Here is a 27,318-nt window from a genome sequence, read left to right as displayed (position 1 = left end):
CCGACTTCAAAATGATAATATTATCCTATTTACGTTTTTCTGTGTACATCTACATCTATACTCTTCGAACCGCTGTAAAAACGTGTTCAAAATTGTTCAAATGGCTCTGAGCACTATGGGACTTAACATCTGAGGTCATCAGTCCCCTAGAACTTAGAACTACTTAAACCTAACTAACCGAAGGACATCACACACATCCATGCCCGAGGCAGGATTCGAACCTGCGACCGTAGCGGTTCCAGACTGTAGCGCCTAGAACCGCTCGGCCACACCGGCCGGCTGAAAACGTGTTGAGAGGATATTTATTGTAGTGTTACCGAAAGCGGGACAGGTTATAGTTTGTAGACTCTAATCCCCTTCGGGAACTGTTATATTTGTCTACTAATATCTGCTCGATCTCTACGGTATGCATGCGAAGAGGGGAGGAGGGGGCTGGTTGTTCAATATTCAGTTTCTGCTATGCAGTGTGCAAGTGTACAGAACATGTTCTCCAGAGATGTACTGTCTCTTCCTTCCAGTTTGCCAGTCAAGATTTTTGATTCCTCTATTACATTACCTCCATAGTCAACCAACACTTTGATCATCTGTACCAATCCTCTTCGATTATGCTCAATACGGGAATAAAAGTATCTGGACACCTATTAGTGAACATTAGTATGATGTTGAGTTGTTTTGTAAATAAAACCGCTTTTTCTTGATGCACTGTAATTTATTTCTCCCAGACACGATTGCTGTTTTTTCTCTAAGGCATGTTCAGTGGGATCTAGAACGATACAGTTTGGTTTTAATGTGTGTTATTTTTAGATTTTTTATGTAAATAAGTAATTAATTATAGTGTATTGGCATCTGCGTTTCCCCTCATCTGGTCTGGAGGTCGCACTATCACTTCCATGTCCGAAACATAAGCACATTTTTATATTCAGAACTTTTTCCTTCACACTGTTCACCATGTTTACCCTTAATTTTGTGGCGCATTGTTACTCTTACCACTAGCTACAGATATTTGTTTGAAAACTGTGCTATTAAAGACGGAAGTATAGCGAGTTAATCATATGTTTCCTCCTGTTTCGTTTGTTTACCTACATGTTGCCAACCTAACGATAAAAACTAACGTCTATTCGTGATTATCTCTCTCTCTCTCTCTCTCTCTCTCTCTCTCTCTCTCTCTCTCTCTCTCTCTGTCTCTCTCTCTCTCTGTCTCTCCGTGTGTGTGTGTGTGTGTGTGTGTGTGTGTGTGTGTGTGTGTGTAGGCGCGCACGCAGGGTGGGGTGGGAGGGGGTTGCTGGTGTTTTGAGTTGTAGAGTGTTCAAGATGAATGTAATACCTGTAAAAGACAGATTGAAAGCTTCGGTGATCAGGCGATTTATGTTTAAATGTTCTGTGGAGGAGTTCATGGACAACGGAGTGAAAAGATGCTGGGTGGTATTATTATAATTTTTCTCTGTTGGAGTGTTTTTCTATTATTTTATCAACAGATAATGGCAATGGCAAACTTGTTAATACGATGTATATCCACGCTTCGCCTTTATGACAGCTTGACCTCAGCTGGGAACACTTTCAATGAGATGGCTAAATAGTCTATGGATGACCGGCAGCCCAGTCTTCCTCAAGACCAAAACCATAGAAGGAAATAATGTTGAACACTAGAGTCTAAAGCGAAGTCGACGTTCAAACTCACCACAAAGTTGTTCTATTGAGTTCAGGACTCTGGACAGGCCAGTCCATTTCAGAAATACTATTGTCCACAACCCGATGTCTCACAGATGCTACTTTACGACAGGGTGCATGGTCATCCTGGCACAATCATCTTGTTTGAATTGTTCCTCCACCATACGTAGTACACTATGCTGAAATGTGTACATACCCCTCACCATGTATCGTTTTCTTAAGCGGAATAGGCGGATCACACACTAACCTCCAAAAACGCCATGTTGAAGTTTTAACCCATAATTGCCTATAACGGTGACTGATATAGAATGACTATACCAACTGTATGTTTACATTTAAGTTTCTAGTGGGGGGGGGGGAGAACAATTAGTTATTCTTCTTTCTAAAATGGTTCAAATGGCTCTGAGCACTATGGGACTTAACATGTATGGTCATCAGTCCCCTAGAACTTAGAACTACTTAAACCTAACTAACCTAAGGACAACACCCAACACCCAGTCATCACGAGGCAGAGAAAATCCCTGACCCCGCCGGGAATCGAACCCGGGAACCCGGGCGCGGGAAGCGAGAACGCTACCGCACGACCACGAGCTGCGGACTATTTTTCTTTCTCTCATTACACATAGTAATTTGACAGTCTCTTTCTGCACTTATTTTTGGATTCTTTATTTAGCGATCATTTCAAATAGTTACAGTAACACCACATCCCGCTTTCTCTTACGATTAAATTTTAGGATCAAGTGATGGGGTTGTAAAGAACAATGAAACCAAGATCTGTTAGGCTCACAGAAGTCTACGAATGTTTCAGAAACAGCGGTGGTGTCGGTCCTGAAGACAACAGTTGTCTCAAGACGGTAGCATCGAGGAGAATAGAGCCGGGACGAGCGCACCGCCTACCTGACACTAATCCCCCAACAGAAATCAGGTCGCGTGCCTTCTGTCTCGGCGCGCCTCGGCCAGCCTGAATACTTTGTGAACACGGTCTGTGCGCCGTCTGGGTTGCCGCTCTAGTATTCTCGGCTTGGGCGTCTGATGTAGTCACACTGACATGAAACCCCTTGAGTGCGAGGTCGCAAGAGGCCAATGATATTCACGGCAATGGACGCCCCACAGAATGTCTTCCATGCTGTAAGAGGTCCGAGCAGATGTAATTTTATGTAAGAGGTCCGAGCAGATGTATTTTCGATGTATTGCTCATGCGCTGTCTGCGATATGCAAGGTATAAGAGAATCGCTGACCAGAGAGCAGTGTTGACTGCAGTAGGTACAGTGTAGCTGTAGTGGTAAGTTGTTGCTAGTCTGCGCTAGTCTGGAGTCTGCTCTGGTCTGGTATGGTGTATCGTGTTGGCTGGCGGGTCGCGGTGCAGCGATGCCGGAGCCTGAGTATTATTGTATAAGGTAAAAAGCAGCCTCGCGCATATCTAGTAATGTTATCTGAACTACCATGCAAATGTTTTAAAAATGTCTTAATAATAATCTTTGTCACATAAAGTAATTTTTTTTAACAAGCATTCATTTCAACTTAAAGAATTTACTAATTTCTCCAATCCATGATCATTCCGATTGTTGCAAAAGAAAAATCAGTTGCTTCCTTTCATAAATGACAAATCTATCGGCCAGCATTGCACAGAGCTGTGCCGGAAAAATTTATTGCAAGAGCAGATATATAGGGGGACTTTATTGAGGTAAGAATTTTTCCTTTTTTTATTCACAATGATCTTACAGGGCCATGACGCAGCACTGCTGTCGTCCAAAATTTACCAGGTTATTGAATTTATTTTTTATTACGAGGTTTAGGAATTTTTCTGTTTCGAGCTTACATTAAATGAGAAAAGAATTTTGTGGGTACATTAAATGGAAAACAAATTTTGTGTGGAGGTTAAATGTGAATGAATTCGTGTAGGGAGGTTATAAATGGGAACCAATTTTGTGCTGAGGTTACACAAAAAGAAATAGAATCATATTCATATTATTATTTAGAAAATTTTGTGGGGAGGTTACAATGCAATCACAGTATTGGCTGCTAATGGCAATATGGGGTTGAACTGGAGGTATCGAATGGTTAGCACAGCGTGAGACTATGAAGCATAATTGAACTGCTTAGTCGACGAGTAACTTACTACAATGCTACAGTGCTAGTGGCATTGATACAGAGCAGAGCAATGGCAAGGATAAACAAAGCCGACATTTCGTCAAAAAGGAGCCCGAGGAATTTCAGATATTGAGAAATAAGTAGCAGATGAAATATTAGCGTTTCTGCAAGAAGAGTCAGTGTAATGTGTGGGCTCGTAACGCTCGACTGTGCGGACAATGTTCTTGAGGAGTACAATGATGACGATACGCGCTTAACAAGTGAAAGTGATACTGAAACAGGTGTCGAGCCATGTAGTTGACCAACCTTGTTGCATAGGGAGCGAAAAAATACCGTCTCCAGTGAAACATAGTGGAGGACAAACGTTATCCAACGAGCAGATACTAAACATAATGATATATGTGGACGGTCATCCACAGTATGGTAAAGTAAACAGTTATGAACAGATTTAGAATATGTCCTCAGCAATATGATCTTCTAGTGCGTAAGAAAAACTACAGATATTCAAGGTGGGAAAGGGCGCACTCCTTACAAAAACTGGTCTTTGTGTGGGATGTATGGAAACTGCACCCAGTGAAATTAGCGCCAGCCAGAATTCTGTGAAATTTGTACACAGTTTAAAACACTGCAATTGGTTTTACGTAGCTTATGCAATCAAACACAAAATTTGGTTTATTACGTTCAATGCCCCTACAGAACAAGTAGACCTGTTACGGAAAAGCCACGTATTACACTCCCGTCTGCTACAGTTATACCATATAACCTCAAAGCTGGAGGCAGTTTGTAAGGTGGAACTATTTTGTTAAAATAATTATGGTATAAAGCAACAGAGCAGTTTTACCCTCTGAGAGGAATTTTGTTTGTGTTGACCGTGAAATACCTAACGGAGGTGGCTTATCGGAAGTGAAAGTCAGAAGTACGTAAATATTTAAACAGCAAAAAACAATATTTAACCTATCCAAACTGCTCAAAGGATAAAGGAAACGGTCGCCAGCCTAATTAGGCATATGAATGAGTAACATTCTTGTTCAAAAAATAGATATGAGTAACTTTAACGGGCAGACACAGCCTATACTTTATCGTATGAGAGTGCAATGAACTCTGTCATTAACAGATGTTCACGTTAAGGTTGGAGCTACCAGATCAGAACAAACTATTTGCATAAATATAACAGATAACAAAACACACTATTACCTTGAGGACGTAGTCAAACTGAATGGTCTCAGTAAGTTTACTATTAATATTCACTGTAGAATCGTAAAATGGACATAGTTTTAATATTACTTTTCAAATTCCTATCTGACATGAAATATGGATATCGTCCACAGCAAGTTTAGTTACTGTGCATAGATTAAGTTTTTCACTACTAAACACCTTTCCACTTAGAATGAAAATTAAATGGAATTCACTAGCAGATTACTTCTCACTGTCTTCTGAATAAAGAAGTTACTGTTTTCATAGACAGTTGTCTTTCTATTAATCGTTATGTATCATGAGCACAATAGACAAACTATGGATCCTGTTACAACATTAATATGCATTTTTAATACACAAGAGGGACCCAATGTTGTACAGAATTTGACTTTAATAGCAAGAGTAATTGAAACTTTCTATAATTAAGTAACTTTGTGTATTTTAACTACTTTCAATGGAGAGGGGCCCTTAATGTTGACCACTGTAGAAGAGCAAACTAAACACACTTTCAATACACTACAGATACAAGTACTTAGCAAGCATGAACATATATCACTCATCAGTTGCAGTTCTGAACTTTTACTGCAGTGAAACAAATTTGAGATATTTGTAAGATCTTTTCAACAAACAATAATAATTTTAGCACACTCTATTGCCATATCAATTTTAATATGCCTTCAATAAAGAACACTCGGTAAACACTTTAGCGTGGGAGGGACCCTAAGTGGATATGTGACTGAGGATAAATCATGGTAGGTAGAAGAGTTCAGTCAAATTTTTCCTTATGTTTGGGTACATTCTAGCATCCTATGAGCTGATCCTTCACTGTATATTATTATAGTGTTCCATTACAGTGATTGCGCAATGTGGTGGCGATTGCATGTTTGTAGGTGGATTTGCAGGTAGAACTGCTGGACTCTGTCATTTCTTGGTGGGGATGATAGATACCAATTGCAGAATAGTTGCAGCTCTTTATCCCTCCATCCGAGGCATTCGAAAGTGGCGCGGAAAGCATCTCTCGGAACCAGCAGAATATGCAGATTTTACGTGAGCAGTTGGCAGTTTGGTAGCTCGTCCCCGACTGACTCTTGGTTCCACCTTTTCTACCTAGGCCAACCACAATTTGCGCGCTCTACACAGTTCCCTTCCCGAGGGGAACCACAACACCTTTTACATACAAAATAACTAAGAACCTTTAGTTTTACGCAAAATTATTTAAATAAAATTCTTTAATTTTAAAGATAACCAAAGAGATATGAGGAAGACAAAAGATCATTTGCTCATATTGTGCATATTACAGAGATTACATTTCATTATAGTGTCGAATTAATCGTACCCTAATTACAGAAGGTCAACGATGGGATATTGAACAAAACAGAATGCTAAATGAATGAATAAAAGGTATGTTGTGTCTAAGCTATGGTGTTACAAGTTTACCTGGAAATCACCTGTTCATTTCTTCACAGGCTACTTGCGCCCGGAGTCCCCGCTCGGCCGCTCCCTGCGGCTGCAGCTGGGTGCTGCGCCGTCCTGCCATAGCTGTGTCGACGTCGCCATGCAAATGACCAACGTGAACACAATATCCTGCTGCTACCAACAGTCTACATAACGCCCTACGATATTTCCTCTCACATACGCTTATGATAGTGGTTCTACTTGTTTTAACGTTTATATCGTACTTTTCCTTCTTCTGTCAAGTATACGTACATTTACGTTTACCTCTACATGACTACTCCGCAATTCACTGTTAATTGTCTGGCAGAGGGCTCATCGAACCATATTCATGCAATTTCTGTACCGTTCCGCTCTTGAAAAGCGCGCGAGAAATACGAATACCTAAGTTTTTTCGTACGAGATCTGATTTCGTATTTTATTACAATGATCATTTCTCCCTATGTAGGTGGGCGTCAACGAAACATTTTCCAATAGGGGGAGAAAGTTGAAGATTGAAATACCTTGAAGAGAATTCGGCACAACGAAGAACGCCATTGTTATAGTGACTGCTACTCCAACTCTCGTGTCATATCGGTGAGACTCTCTCTTCCATTTTGTGAAAATACAAAATGAGTTGTCCTTTCGGCTTATTCGATATCCTCCGTCAGTCCTTTCTAGTAGGGATCCCATACCGCACACCACCGCACCTCCACTCTAGTAAAGGAGGGACAACCGTAGTCTCGACAGTCTCTTTGCTAGACCTGTTGCATCTTCTGTTCCGGCAATAAGACGCGGTCTTTGGTTTGCCTTCCCACAACATTATCTATTTGATCGTTTAGTCTGAAGTAGCTCACAACTTTTACACTCGATACTTAGCTGAACTGACAGCACTTCGATTTGTGTGATTTATCACATAACCGAAATTTAATGGATTCCTTTTAAGTACTCATGTGGACAACTTCACACTTATTATTTACAGTCAATTGCCTCTTTTCGCACCATACAGATGTTTCCTCTAAATCATTTTGCAATTGGTTTTGATAATCTGATGATTATACTAGACGAAAAATGACATCATCATTTGCAAACAATCTAACAGGACTGCTCAGATTGTATCCTAAATCACTCACTGTAAATGGATTAAGAGCAGCAGAGGGCCTATAACTCTTCCTTGAGCAACGCCAGATATGAATTCATTATTAATAAATTATTCTCCGTAAATTACTGCGAACTGTGACCTTTCAGAGGAAATCAAGAATCCAATAGCACAACTGAGACGCTACACCATAGGTAGGCAATTTGATTAGAAGTCCCTTGTGGCGATGTCAAAAGCTGTCTGGAAGTCTATGAATACGGTATCCATTTGAGATTCCGTGTCGACAGCACTCATTACCTCATAATAATAATAAAGAGCTAGTTGTGTTTCACAAGAACGATTATAATGAATCCGTGCTGAATATGTTGCAATGTTTCGATTTCTTGGAGGTAATTCACAGTGTTCCAAAATGCTACTGCTAATAGACGTCCTTGACATGGGTCTGTAATTCGGCAATTAATTCTATTTCCTTTCTTGAATACTGGTGTAACCTGTGCAACTTTCCACTTCTTTGGTACGGATCATTCGTCGAGAGAGTGATTGTATATGATCTCTAAATATGGAGCCATTAAATCAGCATGCTCTGAAAGGAACCTAATTCGTATACGGTCTGGACTGAAGGCTATGCCTTTATTAAGTGTTCTGAGTTGTCTCGTTACACCGAGGACATCTACTTCTAAGCTGGCATCAGTTCTTGATCCGAATTGTGGGCTATTTACTTAACCTTCTTTGGGAAAAAAATTCGGAAAACTGGTTTTAGTAACTCCGCTACAGTAGCACTGTCACCGGTAACGATACCATGCTTACTCTCTCCTAATGTGAAAAGTCGTTATGTTTTGTCACCTTAAAACGATTTTTTTTGTTAAATAAGTTATGATGTAACGTACGTTTTGATGAATACTCTGTTCTTTTAGTGTATTTTACTTAGTACAGAATTTTATAATGGTCATGCATCTTCTACTTAAGAGTTAACCAGGAGTATTGCTCCTACATAATTCTGCACCGCTGCAAAAGTAGTGACACAGATATTAGTGCCAGTGGTGTTGAGAAAAACTGAAAAATTTAACAAAGCTTCAGGACCTGATGAAATCCCGATCAGATTCTGTACCAGATTTTCGTCTGAGTTAGCTGCCTTTTAAACATAATCTGTTATAGATCCCTCGAACAAAAAACGGTACTCAGTGGTTGGAAGAAAGCACAAGTCACATCCATATACAAGAAGGGTATCAGAACTGAACCATAAAACTAACGCCTAGTATCCTCGAGATCAACTTCTTGTGGAATCTCGTAATATATTCTGAGCTCAAACGTAATGCCGCACCTCCTCCACGCCAAACAACATGGATTTTGAAAACATCGACCATGTGAAACCCAACTCGCAGTTTATCACATGGCATCATGAAAGCTGTAGGTCCAGGCAATCAGATAGATGGAATGTTTCTCCATTTCCTAAAATAGTACCACATCTATGCTTGCTATCGGAAGTGCGATCGTATCAGCCGGCAGTTGTGACTGGATTGAAGATTTTTTGGTAGGGAGGATGCAGCAAGTTATATCTGACGGAAACTCATTGCCAGATTTAGAAGTAACTTCGAGTGTGTCCCAGGTAAGTGTGTTGGGAACCTTGTTGTTAATGTTGTGTAATACTGACCTTTCGGACAGTATTTTAATAACGTCGGACCCTTTGCAGATGACGTAGTTACCTATGAAGAGATCTATCTGAAAAACAAACTACACAAATATTCAATAAGATCTTGAGAAGATTTCCAAGTGGTGGAAAGACTGACAACTTGCTTTAAATGTTCATAAATGTAAAGCGGTGCACTTCACAAAACGAAATCATACGAATACAATATCAACGAATGACAATTGGGAGAGGCCAACTCATAAGAGTACCTGGGTGTAATACTTCGCAGGGATATGAAATGGAACGGTCACATAGGCTCAATCGTAGGCAAAGCAGAGGTAGGCTTCGGCTCATTGGTAGGATACTAGGAAAATACAGTCAGTGCACGAACAAGACTGCATACAAAACACTCGTGTGACCCATCCTAGAATACTGCTCAAGTGTGTGGGACCCTTACCAAATAGTACTAACAGCCGATATTCAACGAGAAAGAGAAAGACAGCACAATGGCCAGAGGTTCGTGTGACCTGTGGGAGAGTGTCAGGGAGGTGCTGCTGAAACTGAAATGGTAGACGCTCGAAGTTGGAGGGAAATTGTCTCGAGAAAGTCTAGTTAGTAACATCCAAGAACCAGCTTCAAATGATGAATCTAGGGCTATACTACACGTACCGGTCCCGTATTGACAGCGGCGACAGTTTAGACTAATGACGGTGCCCACGGCGGCGTTTAAAGCAATCATTCTTCCCGCGTTTCATATAAGGATGGAACTTTGAGAAACCTTAATAACTGCTACAGTGAGAGGGTACTTCTGCCACACACTTTGCAGTGGTTTGCACAGTATCAGCGAAGATGTAGAATTATTGTTATAAAGAAAATTGTTTTTATATTTTATGTCACATATGGAGAACCCGCACACGTGGCGCTAGGAGTGGGTGAAGAAGCAACGTACAGCATATCACCTATACAGGGTGGACCAGAACTCCGACAAAATTTCAGAGTCTATTTAGAATTCTTTTCTGAGTATTTTGGTACAACGGATCCGCAATCTCCTGTAGGTCGTTACAAAGTAATAATGTAATTCTGGCTTAATAGGCTTTTTTAGGAGAATTATTATTTCTGAGAAATGCTGCAATACGTGATCACCAAAACGTAATAACACAGAAGGATGAGATTATTCGTGGGTGCCTATGTGAAGATGGAAAACTGCTGTTACGGTGTTGCCGTCGCAGTGGGTACAGCTCAGCATATCGTCGGCGTGCCGTTTTTTCCTTTGCATTCAGTGAACCCATAGACTAGATGCATATCGTCCGTTTCATCATGAGTAAACTTATCTATGCTGTTGCGTATCCCTGTTAACGTACAATTGACACTGGCGGAAAAAAGAACCCGAAACTGGACCGAGCTGTACTGAACGCAAGCTTGAGGATCGAGAATAAATTGGCCCTACTGTTGTCAGCGATACTGGTGTAAGGTGGCAAGAAATCTGTTGTAACTTCCTTGGTGCAGTGTGGTTCTTTAGTGGAAATCTGTCGCTCCTCGATACAATGTTTATTCAGAAGATGTCGAGACCTGGCCACTATGAAGGTCTGTAAATGTTATTCAGCTGACGAATACACAAGAAACTATCAGTCCTTGAATATTCGAACTTTTTAAGTACACTTGCAGCTGGAGGTCCGGACAGGGGATCTCATTGGCAACGGCGTAATCGTTAGTGGCAGCGCCCTCGTGCTGCGGTGGCGGCTGGAGGAAATGCGTCGGCGTAACTGGTGGTGTGCGAATAGAAAATGCGACCGACCGCATATCGGCCGATACCGAATCCCTCCCTGCCCAACTTGGAAGATGTGTGGTGCCGTGGTTACTGCTGAGGCTGTCTGCTTGGCTGGAGGTAGAGCGTACCAACCCCCGTCCCGACATTGCCCTTTGCGAGCGCCAGGGAAACTGCCCCGGAAAAAACAGGCACAGGACACACCCTCCGGCACAAGTAGGACATGGTGGGTGCTGCAGAGGGCGCCGGTGACTAGGTGCCGGTGACGGCGTCGCAGAGAGGGAGAGGGGACCTGAGGCGTTGGCGGCAACGGCGTCGCAGGTGGGATCGGTGAGACGTCCGCAGATGGAGGCACCAGATCCGTAAGTTGCATAGCAGGCTGCGTTAAGTCGGACGGATGTGGCTGCGTTACGGCGGTCGGACGTCGTGCACTGAAGAAATCTGAAACGAAAGCCAAAGGTCCCGAGTTCGAGTCTCGGTCGGGCACACAGTTTTAATCTGCCAGGAAGTTTCATATCAGTGCACACTCCGCTGCAGAGTGAAAATCTCATTCTGGAAATCTGAAACAGTTTATCTACGGCAGGATCACTCAATTCACGGAGCCGTAGCTGATTTTGGTGGCGCTGGTGTGTACCGGCTCTGCCACGAATAGTGCACTGTGCTCTGTCAGCTGATCTGAGAACAATCTCGGATTCCCATAAATGTAGCTTGTTGTACACTCGACATTGAACTCTGACGTTGGGGTGAAACTTCGTGGTGAAGTCTAAAGCTGTAGTAGAGCAGTAAAGATGAAGCAAACGAAGCAAGGACCGATGGCGTCTTCCATGCAAACGTTCCGCCGACTAAATATGGTGTCAGAAGCAGGCAAAGCACGATATGAAATCAGAAACATCTGTAAGGCATCTTGACTTGATTGTGAAGCTCGAAGTTTCAACATCTGTGTCTTGAAAGTTCGAACGAAACGTTTGCCCTCTCCATTAGACTGTGGCGAGAATGGTGCTGTGCTGACATGCTGTGTCCCATTATGTTTGTAAAATTGTACAAATTCATTTGGAGAAAAAGGAGGTCCATTGTCAGAAACAATTGTTTGTGGCAGGCCCACAAGAGAAAATACAGAAGCGAGTGTCTTGATAGTGCTGGCGGCATTCGTCGAATGCACTGGGAAAACAAAAGGGTATTTGATGTAGGCATCGATCATCAACTAACGTTTTGTAGTCCTGTCTTCCTCAGTTGCATGTAATATTACGGTATATTGATAATTTTTACTTACGTACCGTCTGACAGCAAGTGAATAAAACACAATTTTAGTGCCATACACGTTTCGCCTTTATTTTCTGCAAGGAATCATCAGTGGCAGGTTGCTTGGACAATTTTTTACATATTACGCTCCTGTTGCATTTTATGTGTTGTTGTTCTTCTTATGACCGCCAATTTGCGGTTTTTTTCCACATTCGACAGCACTGTGAACTGAACGCTTGTTTTAATGCAATCCACCGTGAATCAATAGAAAAAGGATCCAATGCTTGCGAATCAGCGGAACCATTACGTAAACAATATACTCCCGATGCGTCGAATGTTGCATCTATTCCAACAGGTAAACGAGACAGTGTATAGGCGTTTGCGTATTGCACCGTCCGGCTATACAGAATTTGACAACAATAGCGACTAACGAAAACTTTTGCTCCGTACGTTCAGGAATTTGTTTCGACGGATCAAACGGTGCAATAAAAAGCTTGTGGTCTGTGACCAAGAAAAATTTTCTGCCATACAGGTAATGATGAAATTTGGTTGGTTGGTTGGTTGGTTGATTAAGGGCAGGGGAGCAAACAGCGACGTCATCGGCTCCATCGGACTATGGAAGGGTGGGGGTGCATTTACCTGAAGCGATTTAGGTTCAAATGGCTCTAAGCACTATGGGACTTAACATCTGAGGTCATCAGTCCCCTAGACTTACAACTACTTAAGCCTAACTTAACCTAAGGACGTCACACACATCCATTCCCGAGGCAGGATTCGAACCTGCGCCTAGAACCGCTCGGGCACAGCGGCCGGGAGAAGCGAATTAGAGAAATCAAGGAAAACCTAAAGCAGGGTGGCCGGACGTGGGTTTGAACAGTCGTCCTCCCGAATGCAAGTCCAGCGTGCTAACCACTGCGCCACCTCTTTCGCTTGAAATTTGGTGACACCATATATTCTAGCAAGGGCTTCCTTCTCCAGCTGACTGTAATTGATCTGAGCACTGTTCAAAGTTTGGGAAGTAAAAGTGATGGTGCGTTCCGTTTGGCCAATTTTGTGGGATAAAACCGCCCCTATGTCATGGGACAAGGCACCGACTGCAAGCACAAGTGGTTTAAGCGGATCGTAGCGCATAAGGCAAGGTTGACGAAGCAATGCATTTTTTATCCTTTGAAAAGCTTGGTCACAGTCTGTTGTCCAATAGAAAGTAATATTTACGTCTGAGGCGATTCAGAGGCACGGCAATTTGCGCCGCATTGAGAATGAACTTTATGTAGTAAGTCAGTTTTCCAAGAACAGTTTGGAGTTCAGTTCATGTAAATTCATAGGAGATCGTAATTTCTGAATTACTTGCAAATGTTTCTTCGAAGGACGAGCACCATTGGCGTCGAAGATATTTCCTAAGCATTCAATCGCTGTTTTGGAAAAAGAACACTTCTGCAAGTTACATCTGAAGTCCACCTCAGTTAAAACTTGAAAAAGACAGTCCAAATTTTTAAGGTGTTGTTCCAATGTTTGTCTGGAGACGCTTATGTAGTCCAAATAATTAAACAAGAAGGCACCTTGGATGTTACTTGTTCGATAAATTTTTGACACAATGCAGGAGCTGAAACACTTCCGAAAGGTGGATGTTGATATTCAAACAAGCCGACATGAGTATTCACAACAAAAACTTTCTTTAGCTCTTCGTTCAATGTCAACTGAAGATAGGCATCAGCAAAATCAGTTTTTGAAAAGAACTGTCCTCCTGCAAGGGGAAGCAAAATTTACTCTATACTTGGGAGGGAGTAAGAATCTATGACTGTGAATTTACAGTCCGTTAGAAGCCGCGCAAAGACGAATCTTGCCATTTGACTTACGAATATCGGCTAAAGTTGATGCTCAGTGACTTGCGGAAATAGGTTTTAAGACAACATAGGGTTATTAGTCTCTGAATTTCTGTAACCAAGTCGTCGCGTAATATATATGGCACAGGGCATGCTCTGCGATTTTTGGATTGCGCATTAGCTTTCAGCGTAATGTGAGCGTGAAAATCTTTTGTACATCCTAGAGTACTGTCGAAAAAATGTTGATATTTCTGACAGTTGTTGAATGGCGGCAGAAGAAACTTTTATGTCAATGGCATGCAGATTGTCCTGTATGTCTGATCCGAACGAATCAAAGCATCCATACCGAAAATATTTGGGCTGTTGCCTGAGCGACTACAGTGAGAGGGACTTCTTTAATCGTGGCTTTTTTTTTTTCAGGTAAGCGGCAAGTTCCAAGCACTGAAATGCTGTCGCCATTATAGGCGGTGAGATGCAGACTTGATGTCTGCAAAGAGGTTGGCCAAGTTTTTGATATGTATCCAGATAAAACAACGTTACAGAATCTCTGGTATCTAGTCGAAAAGACACTGACTGGTTACAAATTTGCAACGTAATCTACAGTTTGCGGTGTGTTCTTTGAGTACAGTTGTCCATTCCGTATAGTGAAAAACTGTTCTCTTTTACGACCTGCGCACTAGAGCGCTTTCGTGAATTTCGAGATTGGAAGAGCATTTGTGAAGTGCATGGTATTCACATTAAACGCGAGTGCGTGCATTTTCTGTGTCTTCGCTTTACTGATTTTTAAGCAGGAGGAGTCGCAGAATTTGAACATGAAGTGTCACTGATTTCCATCTGTTCGTGGTTTGCACTGTTCCCACTTGAAACAGAGGAGGGCCTTCTAGTCGTTTGCAAGCCGACCAGTTTTTTATGTTCCGTGTAATAAGAAAAATTGTATTCAGCTTCTCTGAAGAAGCATTTCTTCCGGTAATGAGTGACATAGCAGTTCACACACGACTTCGTTTTACGCGCCGCTAGGTCACTGTAATTAGCGTTGCGCCGGTATGGCAAATGTACGTAGTTTGCCCGGCCTTTACCCGTTGCTAACTTGGGAATGCTGTTGTCTGGGCTGTGGCTGGGGCACAAGTTGTTTGCTAGATTCGTGGGAGGGGACTATACAGCGAGGTCATTGGTCCCATAGGACAAGGGAAGAATGGGGGAAGGAAATCGGCCGTGCCATTTCAAAGGAACCATCCCGGCATTTGCCTGAAGCTGTTTAGGGAAATCACGGAAAACTTAAATCAGGATTGCCGGGCGCAGGTTTGAACCGTCGTCCTCCCGAATACGAGTCCAGTGTGCTAACCACTGCGCCACGTCACTCAGCGTTTTATTTTTGTCTAGTGAAGGGATAACTGGTAAAATTTTGTTCGGCTAAATGTTGAACTTCACCTGCATCGATAACTTTAAGCGCTTCACTGAAGGTGGGGTTGTGATGCTTCAGAATTTCGGCCGTCAGCCTCTGCTCTGAGAGATTGTGTCTAATAGCATCCTGGTAAGTTGCGCACAGATACAACTGAATTTACAGGCTCTAGTCGTGCCTTACAATTCCGCAATCCATTCTTTACAGGATCGCTCGCTACGACGTTGCGTGCGAAAAAATTTATACTGTGCAGCAGCAACGTGTATTTGACTCTCAAAAAATTCGTTTAATCTTGCGATTATGAGCTCGTGGGGCTGGGTTTGGGGCTCACTGAGGGGAAATAATTTCACTGGGAGGTGTACACGCCTACGCATGAAAAGAGAAATGCACGACGAGATTCACCTGTGATTTTGTAGGCGTCAAAATGTTTTCTTTACCTCATCGAACTGTCAGAAGGGCGGAGACGGCAGCTGAATAGCCTCTTCAGCTTCTGGCGCCTTTTGCTGCTGGACTACCTGCGCTTGTACGAGCGTTGTTGTTGACAGCAGTTCTGTTATTTGTTGACTTTGAAACTGAACAAGAGATGTTAGACGCTGCTCAGCACTTAGATGTTGCTTTTCCTGGTTTGGTATGATTCCTTAAATATTTCAACTTAAGTATCTCAACTTACGCAATTCACTTAATATACCCACACACAAAAAAGAGTTCAATACAAAAATAGTGGTCCTACTCTGAAGTTCAAAACTCATTGTTCCACTACCCCATTCTCGTTGCCAGTCTGCTGGGACTTCCTAGGAAGCCATGTGGTTCTTTAGTGGATATAGGAGCGAGGAAGAGATGCTATTCAGATATTAATTTGTCCTACATCGAATACCAAATTGTAAACAATAATACATAAATCTGTTGCTTTAGTGGCAGTGCCAGTTGCTAACATTAGTTTTGATTGTAGAAACAGATACAAAACATTTTTAGATCCGTCGCTCTTCAATGCAATGTCTATTCAGAAGATGTTGAGCCCTGTCTAATATGAAAATCTGTAAATAGTATTCCACTGTCAGATACACAAAAAACGGTGAGACCATGTATGTTCGAACTTAAGTACACCCACCGCTCTAGGTCCGGACAGGGGATGCTTGCTTCTCATTGGCAGCAGTGTAATCGTTCATTGCAGTGAGATGGTAGTGCGGTGGCGGCTGCCGGAAACGGACCCTGGCGGCGCGCGTATTTGAAAGTGCGGCTGATCGGATATTGGCCAATACAGCAAAATCAAACGAAATGAAATTACTCTTGTAAGGTGGCGTGGTCTCCTGACCTTCATTTCTTACATATTCCGCCCTCACAATCGTATTCTGCACGTCAAGACGCTTCATTCGAACCCAAACTCGATAACGTAGAGTCAATTTTGTATGAATTCATGTAAGCGATATGCAAATCTAATAAGTAAATCGCAAGTGCGCACCGAGATTGAAAAAAGTCGAGGCTGGCGTACACAACATGATGGCCAAAGGAATTTTCGTTTTAAAGAGGAAACCAGCCCACTGGGAAGACCGTTCCTTCAGAGGGCTGGATCAACAACATACCTACTTCGGCTGAAGCGACCGCTCAGAGAGAAGACAGCTTTTGCCGGAGCGAAGGGATAACGACCCCCGTGTTCGACTTAAAACCAAATTCCACTACATTGTGATGCATTTTTTCACAGGCCGACTGCGTAGTTACGGAGTTCTCACAGGAAGACAGTATATGCCTAACAGAGATGCTAGAGATTTCCGCATTGGTCGACTTAAACTAAACGTCATTCTCCCGTTTAAAAGAGCAACGCTGATTGGCGGAATACTTCTGACACAAAGAGTCAGAGTAGTGAGGGAAGGCAGCGAATGATATACCCTTGCAACTTTTCCAGAAAAGGTGCCGTTTCATTGTCACTCTTGGAGCGGGAACACTGAGGAAAGCGAGTGCGCTTGTACGTGTACGCGAAGAGCGAGGAACAAAGTCTCTCCTCAGTACTTCACTGGGAGAGCACCTTTGTCGTTAGCGAATCGGAGTGACACACTATATTGAGTCGCTTGCGATTAAGCGTTGTTCACTGTGTTGGCCGCCACACTTTTTGTGCGGTGTGAACACGGTCAGAGTACTAGTTAAACAACTGCGAGCGAGTATTGAGTGGCATTGCAGTGGATTGGTTATCCGGTGTACCACGCCAATAATTAGACTAGGGATGGATAAGAGTCCTTGAGTTCATCAAGGCGTAGGGTGAGTTTGATTGGCGACGGTCAATCCAGATAGAAAGAGATAGTTGTGTTATTTGTCAGCAGTGAGCAACGCAGGCAGCAGTTGTCGCAGCTCACGGTATTGTGTGCTACAGCATATGCGAGCCCCGTCTGTCCTCCATAACAGTACACTCCATTACATTTCTCAAGCAACAGCCTTGACTGTACCTAGAAAAGTTATTCAAGTTGTGTAGGCGCGGCTCTCAGCCATTATGCCCAGTAAATAACATTCTTAAAGAAAAGGGAGAAAAGAACCTTTCCATACTTTGTAAAATAATAGCACTCCTGTCCATAAGAGGCAATCTCCTGTTCCAAAAAGAACCTGGAAATTTATTATTATTTTTCTTGTAAGAAAAAGTTTCACTTGATTTCTCAGAATTTTTTGTAATAAATAATATTTTTCGTTTGTTTAATGTTTTTCTTACACTAACTAGCAATACTCCCAGACCCAAGTAACCCACTAGTTACGTAAGAATATATAGAATATTTTTGTGTCTTTTCCTTACAGTGGACGACTCCAGAAACTATTTGTTGCTGAATGTTTTTCAAGCAGTTCTTGTTGGTGCATTAGGAGCGTCTGTCTGACTTCTGTAGTAGTGTGAGGTGGAAATTGTTTCTTGCAGGAGTCAAAGGGTACTTGTTGGATCAATCCATTGCACAACTTGACAGAATAAAACCCACACACTCACACTCTGTAACGAACCACTGGAGACCACGAGTCCCTTATACCAAATGGAAAACGTCCCTGGATAACCTCCGATATTTTGTCGGTGACTTTTTGGTTCACTCTATATAAATGCAAAATGGTGTTTCGTTAGAATGACAACGGATCTGAAGCACGTTACATTATATAATACATTTATGTACTAATTCACAGGAAAGACCATACTTCATTTTAAAGTATTTTTTGTCGAGCAGCAGACATAGGATTTTTAAAATCCTTGTTCGTAATCTGGCTTTACTGTTTTCCATTGTATTTTCTGAAGATCTGGTCGTACCACCGTCACTGCAGTACCAGCGCACTTCCACGAACGATTACACTACTGCCAATGATAAGTAAGCATCCCCTGGGTCCGACAGAATATAAAAAAGTTATAATTACTTCCGATTGTAAGAATGTAGTTCTTGGTCCAGCCTCTCCAGTCCTATTCATTGGCGCACCACGTAAGGGCGGGCCCAAAGTGGGCCTCAGCTCTCTAACTGCCCAGCTAGTCGCGAAGTTTGGACAGGATTAGATAATGTTAACTCCTTTTACGTGCCATTACAAGCTTGATATGGAAAATCCAGGATGAAGATGCTACTGTATTAAATCTCCTTTGCTTCAGGAACGAAATTTCATGTAACTAATATTTTTACATTTTCTGTTATCACTCGATGGATGATTTCTGGGAGTCCTGGGACTTTTTGATTTCCATTGATTAATTTGGAGTAGCATTCTTTTCCCTTGTGGAACCAATAATCGGTGATGATCGAGGAAGTTTTATTCTTTCAAAGAAACAGGAAGTGATGGGGTGATGTGACAGTACCATCACACACATCGCTTTTGCGATAATGAGTAAAATTGGCAGCTTAATGTCATTGATTGTGCTGGAAAGGAACATATCGTTAGTGGCTTCTGGTGTAAGATTCGGTTACTTCCCTTCGCTGAGGTAGGCCTGAGAGGGTGCGGTGACAGATCTGTGTGGTCGCAGTGCAATGAACACGGGACGGCTCAAGCCCTCCTTTGCTGCGCTGCTGGTTCGTGGAAGTACTGTGGCCGTAAACTGGCTGGTTTCCATTGTTCTGAAGGCAGCACGGTCTTGAAAGTTATAACAGGGAGCCCACGCGTTCCCTGAACATTTCTGGTGTGACGAATCTGCGTTTCCTGTCGGCAGTTGCACATACGCGACACCGACACTGTGTCGAGCTCAGTGTGGGTAAGTTCCAGAGTCTAAGCGTCCGGATTGTGTCAGACAGTCAGAAGGGTCATCAGCATAGGCACTGAGGCGTCTATGTCTGAACCAACTAGTGGCGACACAGCATAACCAGCGTAGTAGCTTCTGGTCAGTTAATGGGCATACTGTAAGCGACAGTGGAAAAGTTTTGACAGCCTTCCTCGGTGTTTCACCGCGTTGAGAGTAATTATTGGTCATCACTGTGGTGAAAGTTGTGAATCCTCCCCTCGGAGCGAACAGGAATGAGAGGGAGTTGGGTAGTCGGTGTGGTGATGCGCGGCCTAGAGGGCACATCGAGAGAGAGAGAGAGAGAGAGAGCGAGAGAGAGAGAGAGAGAGCGAGAGCGAGCGAGAGAGCGAGAGCGAGAGTGAGCGAGAGAGCGAGAGCGAGAGCGAGCGAGAGAGCGAGAGCGAGAGAGCGAGAGCGAGAGAGAGAGCGAGAGCGAGAGAGAGAGCGAGAGCGAGAGAGAGAGCGAGAGCGATGATCGCAGCTTGGAACAGCTTTCGCTGAATCGATCTAGTAAGTGTAGCTTTTTAGCGCTAGCGCTGCTTTTTGCCCCGCGCCGCTCACAATTTGCGAGGACAGTCCCATAACGAGTGTTGCTACTCAGTGTTTTTACTCATTTGGATCTACGATCCAATTTTTAACTTGCGTTTTCGAGCTGTACAGATTTTGGAAAGCAATCTTCTGTTCAATTAGGGGTTTCCACAACTTGTTAAGGAAACAATCTGTGCTAAGTGAGCTTCACTTACGCAATCATCAAGCGTTTATGAGGACATCAACTTATATTCCATAATGCGATATAATTTGTTAAATTTTTCGGAGGCATTTGATCTTTCATTAATCTTCAAGTAAGCAGTCATTTTTGTCCAAATCTGTGAACTGTGGAGCAACTTAGCTATAATATACCTAGTGTTTAAAAGAACTGATTTGTTTTACCCTTCTCTTTATTGTCCTAAAATGTTCAGATCACGCGACCCTCATTAAATAACAATTTTCACGGTTTCTTCTGCATAATTGAATTGCCTGAGACCACAGAGCTTTTTCAGTTACTGTGATTATAAATTTGCTGGGTGAAGGCAATACAAGGCTTTCACCAGTCTGGGTATCGTTTGTGCGTTGAGCACGTAAGTGTGCAGGCAGATAGCACTCTCCATTTCCGAGTCCCAGAACGGCACGATCAGACCAGCGATCTACAACACATGGTGTACATTTCACGGTCAGTGTCCGTCAGTACTTGATGTCAGTCTGGTTTTAGTTCAGCTGCGGTTATTCTTACTTATTTCCGCCTCACTATCGCATCAACAATAGTCGAACTGGACAGCTTTAGAAGGGCTGAAATGTGTCTGGCGAATCTGTTATTTAGGTGACTAGGCTACGTTCAAAATTACTGAGCTCTACTGACAGACCTTTTTTTTTTCCTTTATTGAATTTCAATTCCCCCCGAAGAATAAATAATAATAAAAAAAAACAGGCGATAAAATCGGGGACTTAGTGAGTAACAAGGTGAAAAGAAAACGGGGAAATTAAAACAAGCAACAGAGGGATGATGAAGCGAATAAGACAGACCTTCTGACAACGTCTCCCTTTATACTCGCGGGTCTGCCTCTCGTGACATCTAGTGGTCAATACCGCATTACATAGAGGTGTCCAGATACTTGTGATAAAATAGTGTATGTGATCGTTCCATTTCGTATCTCTACACATTGTTACTTTCAAATATTTCAATTATTTGCACGACTCTAGTTTTGACTAATTGATCCTTTACTCAAAACATTTCACGTTTACGTTTCATGTAGTGTAGGTCTTTCCATTTCTCTTTATTAAGAGCTAGATGTCACTTTCTGCGCTGGACAGATATTTTGTCAAGATCTGACAGCCCATTACTTAAATTTTCGCAGACATAGTTTCCTGGTGGATAACTGCATTATTTGCGAAAAGCTTCACATTACAACTTCAAAATGTTCAAATGTCTGCGAAATCTTATGGGACTTAACTGCAAAGGTCATCAGTCCCTAACATTACAACTAATAGGTCGTTAATGTATAACATGGATAACAACGGTGCTACTACAGTCCTCTGGAACAACCAGACATTACTTCAGTGTCTACGGCTCATTCTACATTCTGAATAACGTTCTGTGTCCTGCTTGCTAGAAAATTTTTGATCCTGGTGCAAACCTGATTAGATATCTCATGGAAACGTAATTTATTTACAAGGCATCGATGTAGTACTGAATCCAAAGATGTCCGGTAGTCCATGAACACCTAATCAGTTTAGTTTCCTGAATACATATGGCTAAGAATATTACGTACGAAGAGGGCGAATGGAACTTCACATGCTCAGTGCTTCCCGTACCCATTCCGTTGCCCAAGGAGATAATTATTTTTTCCACGTAGGTGGAAATGTCTGAGCTCGGAATGCAGTCTAGAATTTTCCAGTATTCCTGTACAGATAAAAATGAGTTCTATAGGACGGTTGTTTTCTGTATCAGTTCTACACCCTTTCTGTGGATGGATGTGATCTACAGTAAGTTTTATTAAATTAGTGTCTGGTGATTGTACCCAAACCTTTAGGTATGCAGACTCAGTTTCTACCTAATTTTACATATTCTTGTCTACTGCACAAATACATTACCTCCACCTCATGAAGACCTTATTTTCGGAAAAAAATTTAGAATTTTCACGGAAAATCTCGCTGTTAATATCTGGATTAGTGAACTCTCAGTTCCTAGTGTACAGAGGGCGCAACTGCTTTTTAATAGAACATCGAACCCTTCTTCTACTTTTTGCAAATGTTTCTACAATCCATCTTCAGGACATCCCTGTAATATTTTCCAGTTACTGATGTATGTGCACGTACAACATGCTGGTAAACCATTCCATGAATATCAAAGAATGAGCTGACCATAACTTTCCCAGCAGAAGCAACCACTTTTGCTTTTTTGGGGGGTTGGTGATGAAGGAGATTTCCACACTGAGCTTTGCTGTTTGCTCTCGGATCAAAATGACGTAGCCAAGTTTCATCAGTAGTGATTACATTTGAAAGAAACTCCGGATCTTCGTCTAACATCAGCTTTAACTGCATGCAGACCTGCACGCGAATGTTCTTTTGTTCGGGAATCAACAGTCTTGGAACCCATTGCGCACAAACACGTGTCATGTGTAATTTTTCTGTCACCAACGTGTGAGTGGCATCCAATGAAATATTCAGTATTTCAGAAAGTGATACTAAGATAATTCGTCGATCCTCTCTCACAATGAGAGCAGCAGTGTTGATGTTTTCTTCCGTAACTGGAGCACCGGGTTCACCTTCCTTTGAAATTGTCTCCCCTCTTTAAACATTTTAAACCACGTTCGAGCTGTGCTGTAGGGAAGAACAGACCCTCCATAGGCCTCCTGTAACATTGTGTAGGCCTCATCTAAAAATTTGTTGAGACGAAAGCACAATTTCAAAGGCGGATATTGTTCCTCGCGTGTTACCTCCATTGCAACGGTAGGCGATACTGAACATGTCTGACCTTGCCTGCTTCTCACAGGCGGGCATCAGGAGTCCCAACAATGAAACTACTACGGCGCGTTTGTTGCACATTAAGCTAACAGAATATCATAAGATTAAATTTTAGCGCGAGAAATTATGACCACAAAAAATTATTATCATTCTTTATTGAACAGCCCTCGTATGTCGGTGGTCATAATGTTCTGACTGATCAGTGTATAATATAATACGAAAAAATGTATAGAATTTGTCTTCGTCGTTACGCAAATCGCACTGGAGTGTGACGAACGCTCCTTTCGTTCATCATTACGCCGCGATAGAATGCAATGGTGGCCGAAGACTTGCAGCATAAGAACTCAACTTCGTTCTGCCTACAGCCTTGTCAAAGAGGGTGGAGCGGACAGAGTTTCACGATACTGTCTTGCCCTCGGGTTCGGAGACTACTCCTAAAATCGGGAAGAATCAGCAAGACTTCATGAGGATGCAGAAGGCAAAGGAAACCACTGCATTAAAGACACATAACGTGCATCCACAGGGCATTTGACCTGTAATTGAAAAATCGTCATTATGATCTCTTGTTGGCATAACATTCCGTACTAGTCCCCCTTTCGGATGTTCGGGAGAGGACTGCCAAGGAGAGGTGACTATCGGAAAAATACTGAATAACAAAAACACCCCACGAGTCAGGATGTTGACAGTCAGAAGTTTGAACATGGTAGGGAAGCTAGAAAATCTAAAAAGAAATGCACAGGCCCAATCTAGATATAGTGAAATTAAATGGAAAGAAGACAAAGATTTCTGGCCAGGAGAGGATAGGGTAATATCAGCAGCTGCAGAAAATGGTACAACGGGAGTATGGCTCTTTACGAATAGGGAGATAGGGTAGAGTTCTCATCAGACCGACAACAATAGCTCAGATACACATGCAGACCTCGCAAGCAGAAGATCAAGAGATAGGCAAAGCATGTGAGGATATTGAACGGGTAATTCGTAAGTAAAGGGAGATGAAAATATAATAATCATTGGGATTTGGAATGCGGTTGTGGGGAAAGGAGTAGAAGAAAGCGTTACGGAAGAATATTGTCTTGGCAGTAGGAATGAGAGAGGAGAAATACTGAGTTCAGCAATAAATTTCAGCTAGTAATAGCGAATACTATGTTCAAGACTGTCAAGAGAAGACGGTGTACGTGAAAAAGGTCAGGAGATATTGGAAGATTCCAGTTACATAACATCATGCTCAGGCAGGAATTCCGAAATGCACATACTGGATTGTAAGGCGCACCCAGGAGCAGATGTAGACTCAGATCACAGCTTAGTAATAATGAAGAGCAGGCTGAAGTGTAAGTGGCAAGTCAGGAAAAATCAATGCGCTAATAAGGGGGCTACGAAACTATTAGCGAATGAAGAGGTACACTTGAATTTCTCTGTGTGTGTAGATACTGCGATAATGAATAGCTCAGCAGTCAGTTCAGTTCACGAGGAATGAACGTCTGTGAAAGGTTAATCACAGAATATGGAAAGAAAAAGTAGGTGCAAGGAAGATAACTGCAAAGAAACCATGTATAGCACATGAAATACTTAATTAGATCGACGAAACGAGGAAGTACAAAAACGTTCAGGGAAATTCAAGAATACAGAAATAGAAGTCACTTAGGAATGAAATACATAGGAAGTGCAGGGAGCTAAGATGAAACGGCTGCATGAAGAATTTGAAGAAATCGAAAAAGAAATAAGTATTGCAAGGATTGACTTAGGATGTAGAAAGGACGGAACAACCTTCGGTGAAATTAAAAACAGGGGCGGTAATATTAAGAGTGCAATGAGAATTCCACAGTAAAAAGCAGAGGAGAGAGCGGAGAGGTCGGAAGAGTACAGTGAAGCTCTCTATGAGAGGGAGAACTTCTCTGATGACATGTTAGAAGAAACAAGAGTCGACAGGGAAGAGATAGCATTAGAATCAAAATTTAAAAGAACGTTGGACGACGTAAGATCAAATAAGACAGAAAAGGTGGATAACACTTCATCGGAATTTCTAAAATTATTGATCGTTGGGGAAAGTGTCAACAAAACTATTATTCAAGTTGGTATGCAGAATGTATGAGACTGGCGATTTACCGTAAGACTTCCGAAAAAGCATTAGCTACACAATTCCGAAGATAGCAAGAGCCGACAAGCGTGACCACTATCGCACAATCAGCTTAACAGTTCATACGTCCAAGTTGCTGACAAGAATAATTTACAGAAGAATGGAGAAGAAATTTGAGGATATGTTAGATGTTGATTAGTTTGGCTTTAGGAAAGGTAAAGGCACCAGAGAGGTAGAGCCGACGTTGTGTTTGATAATGGAAGCAAAATTGAAGAAAATGCAAGACACGTTCATAGGATGTGTCGACCTGGAAAAAGTGTTCGACAATGTAAAATTTGCAAGATGTTCGAAAGTCTGAGAAAAAGATGGATAAGGTATAGGGAAAGGCGGGTAATGTACAATATGTAGAATAATGAAGGGGGGACAAGAGGACTGGAAGACCAAGAACGAAGTGCTCGGATTAAAAAGAGTGTACGAAAGGGATGCAGTATTTCGCCCCTACTGTTCAATCTATGCATCGAAGAAGAATGACGGAAAAGTTCAAGAGTGGAATTAAAAGTCAACGTGAAAGGATAGCAATGATACGAATCACTGATGACATTCTATACTCAGTGAAAGTGAAGAAGAATTACAGGATCGCCGAATGGAATGAACAGTCTAACGAGTACAGAATACAGACGGAGTAAACCGAAGGAAGACGAAAGCAATGAGAAGCAGTAGGAAAGAGAACAGCGACAAACTCGACATCAGAATTGGGGATCACGAAGCAAAGTAACCAATGACGGACGGAGCAATAAGGACATAAAAATCTGACTAGCAGTGACAAAAAGGGCATTCCTGGCCAAGAGAAGTCTGTTAGTATCAAACATAGGCATTAATTTGAGAAAGGAATTTCTGAGCATGTACGTTTGAAGCACAGCATTGTGTAGTTGTGAAACATGGACTGTGGGAAAACTAGAAAAGAAGAGAACGAAGTATTTGAGACCTGGTGCTCCAGAACAATGTTGAAAATTAGGAGGACTGATAAGGTAACGAATGAGGAGGTTCCACAGAGAATCGGCGAGGGAAGGAATACATGGAACGCACTAACAAGAAGAAGGATACGCTATTAGGACATCTATTAAGACATCACGGAATTAATCAGTGGTTCAAGAGAGAGATGTAGAGGGCGAAAACTGTAGAGGAAGACGGAGACTGGAACACATCTAGCAAATAATTGAGAACGTAAGTTGCAGATGCTACTCTGAGATGGCACAAGAGGCGATATCGAGGAGGGATGTATCGGCTGAAGTGAAATAACTGCAGCGAGCTCTTCTCTGTACATCCGATCAGACAGAATGATGCGCTAGAGCACATATTATAGAGCACAGTGCACGAAACTCTACATTCGCTGGATTCCAGAGAACCACGCGCATCCGCCCGCGACCAGCGGCGCGGGCCCGCCAACCACACACAGAACACGAAACAGACGCCTAAGTGTGCAAAAGACCTAATGCACGCACGAGGATATACATTGGAATTAGTGCTTTTCCTCCCGCTTCGTTGAGAGGAGTGATTGTAATTGTAAAACCAACATTTTCCGTGCGCTAGCCACGGTTCGTCTCCATACTCACTCAACTTATGATGTTTTCAATTGGAACTGAAACATGGACAAAGAAAACAAGCTGCACGTGTATTGTATGCATACGAATCACACTGACACATTGGCAGGGACACTGGTTGGCTGATATGATGATCCAGTAAGGAGACACCTGTCACAACTTAAGTCTTACCTTCTCTTACTACGTCACTGACAAATACTCGCAAATGCTGTTGAAACTACAATAAGTAATATACTGCGTTCAGCTATATTATTGGGAAGCATAAAAGCGCGTATTACTGTCCAAATTCACAATACATACATTTTAGTACTCATGAATATCACTTTTCATCCCAGAAGACGTCCATTTGTCTTATAATGTCTTGGATGTGAAATTATCGTTGCAGTGTTGAAAGAAAAAGAAATCTAAATCTATGCTACGCGAAGAATGCATTCATTTATTGTAAGGAATGCTGAAATTTGAAATCAGTCCTCATATTATTCCAGCTGCTGCTCTCCTTATTTGTGTTTAGGTCAAAATTAACGACACTCTGCAGCGGATCTCGCTGCCCGCGTCGTGAAGGGAATGAATATTATAAACTATAGGAGATGAAAGAA

This window comes from Schistocerca cancellata, chromosome 5 (assembly GCF_023864275.1).
Source record: "Schistocerca cancellata isolate TAMUIC-IGC-003103 chromosome 5, iqSchCanc2.1, whole genome shotgun sequence".
Classification (NCBI taxonomy): domain Eukaryota; kingdom Metazoa; phylum Arthropoda; class Insecta; order Orthoptera; family Acrididae; genus Schistocerca; species Schistocerca cancellata.
The sequence above is the reverse complement of the archived record's forward strand: the minus strand, read 5'-3'. Positions refer to the sequence as shown.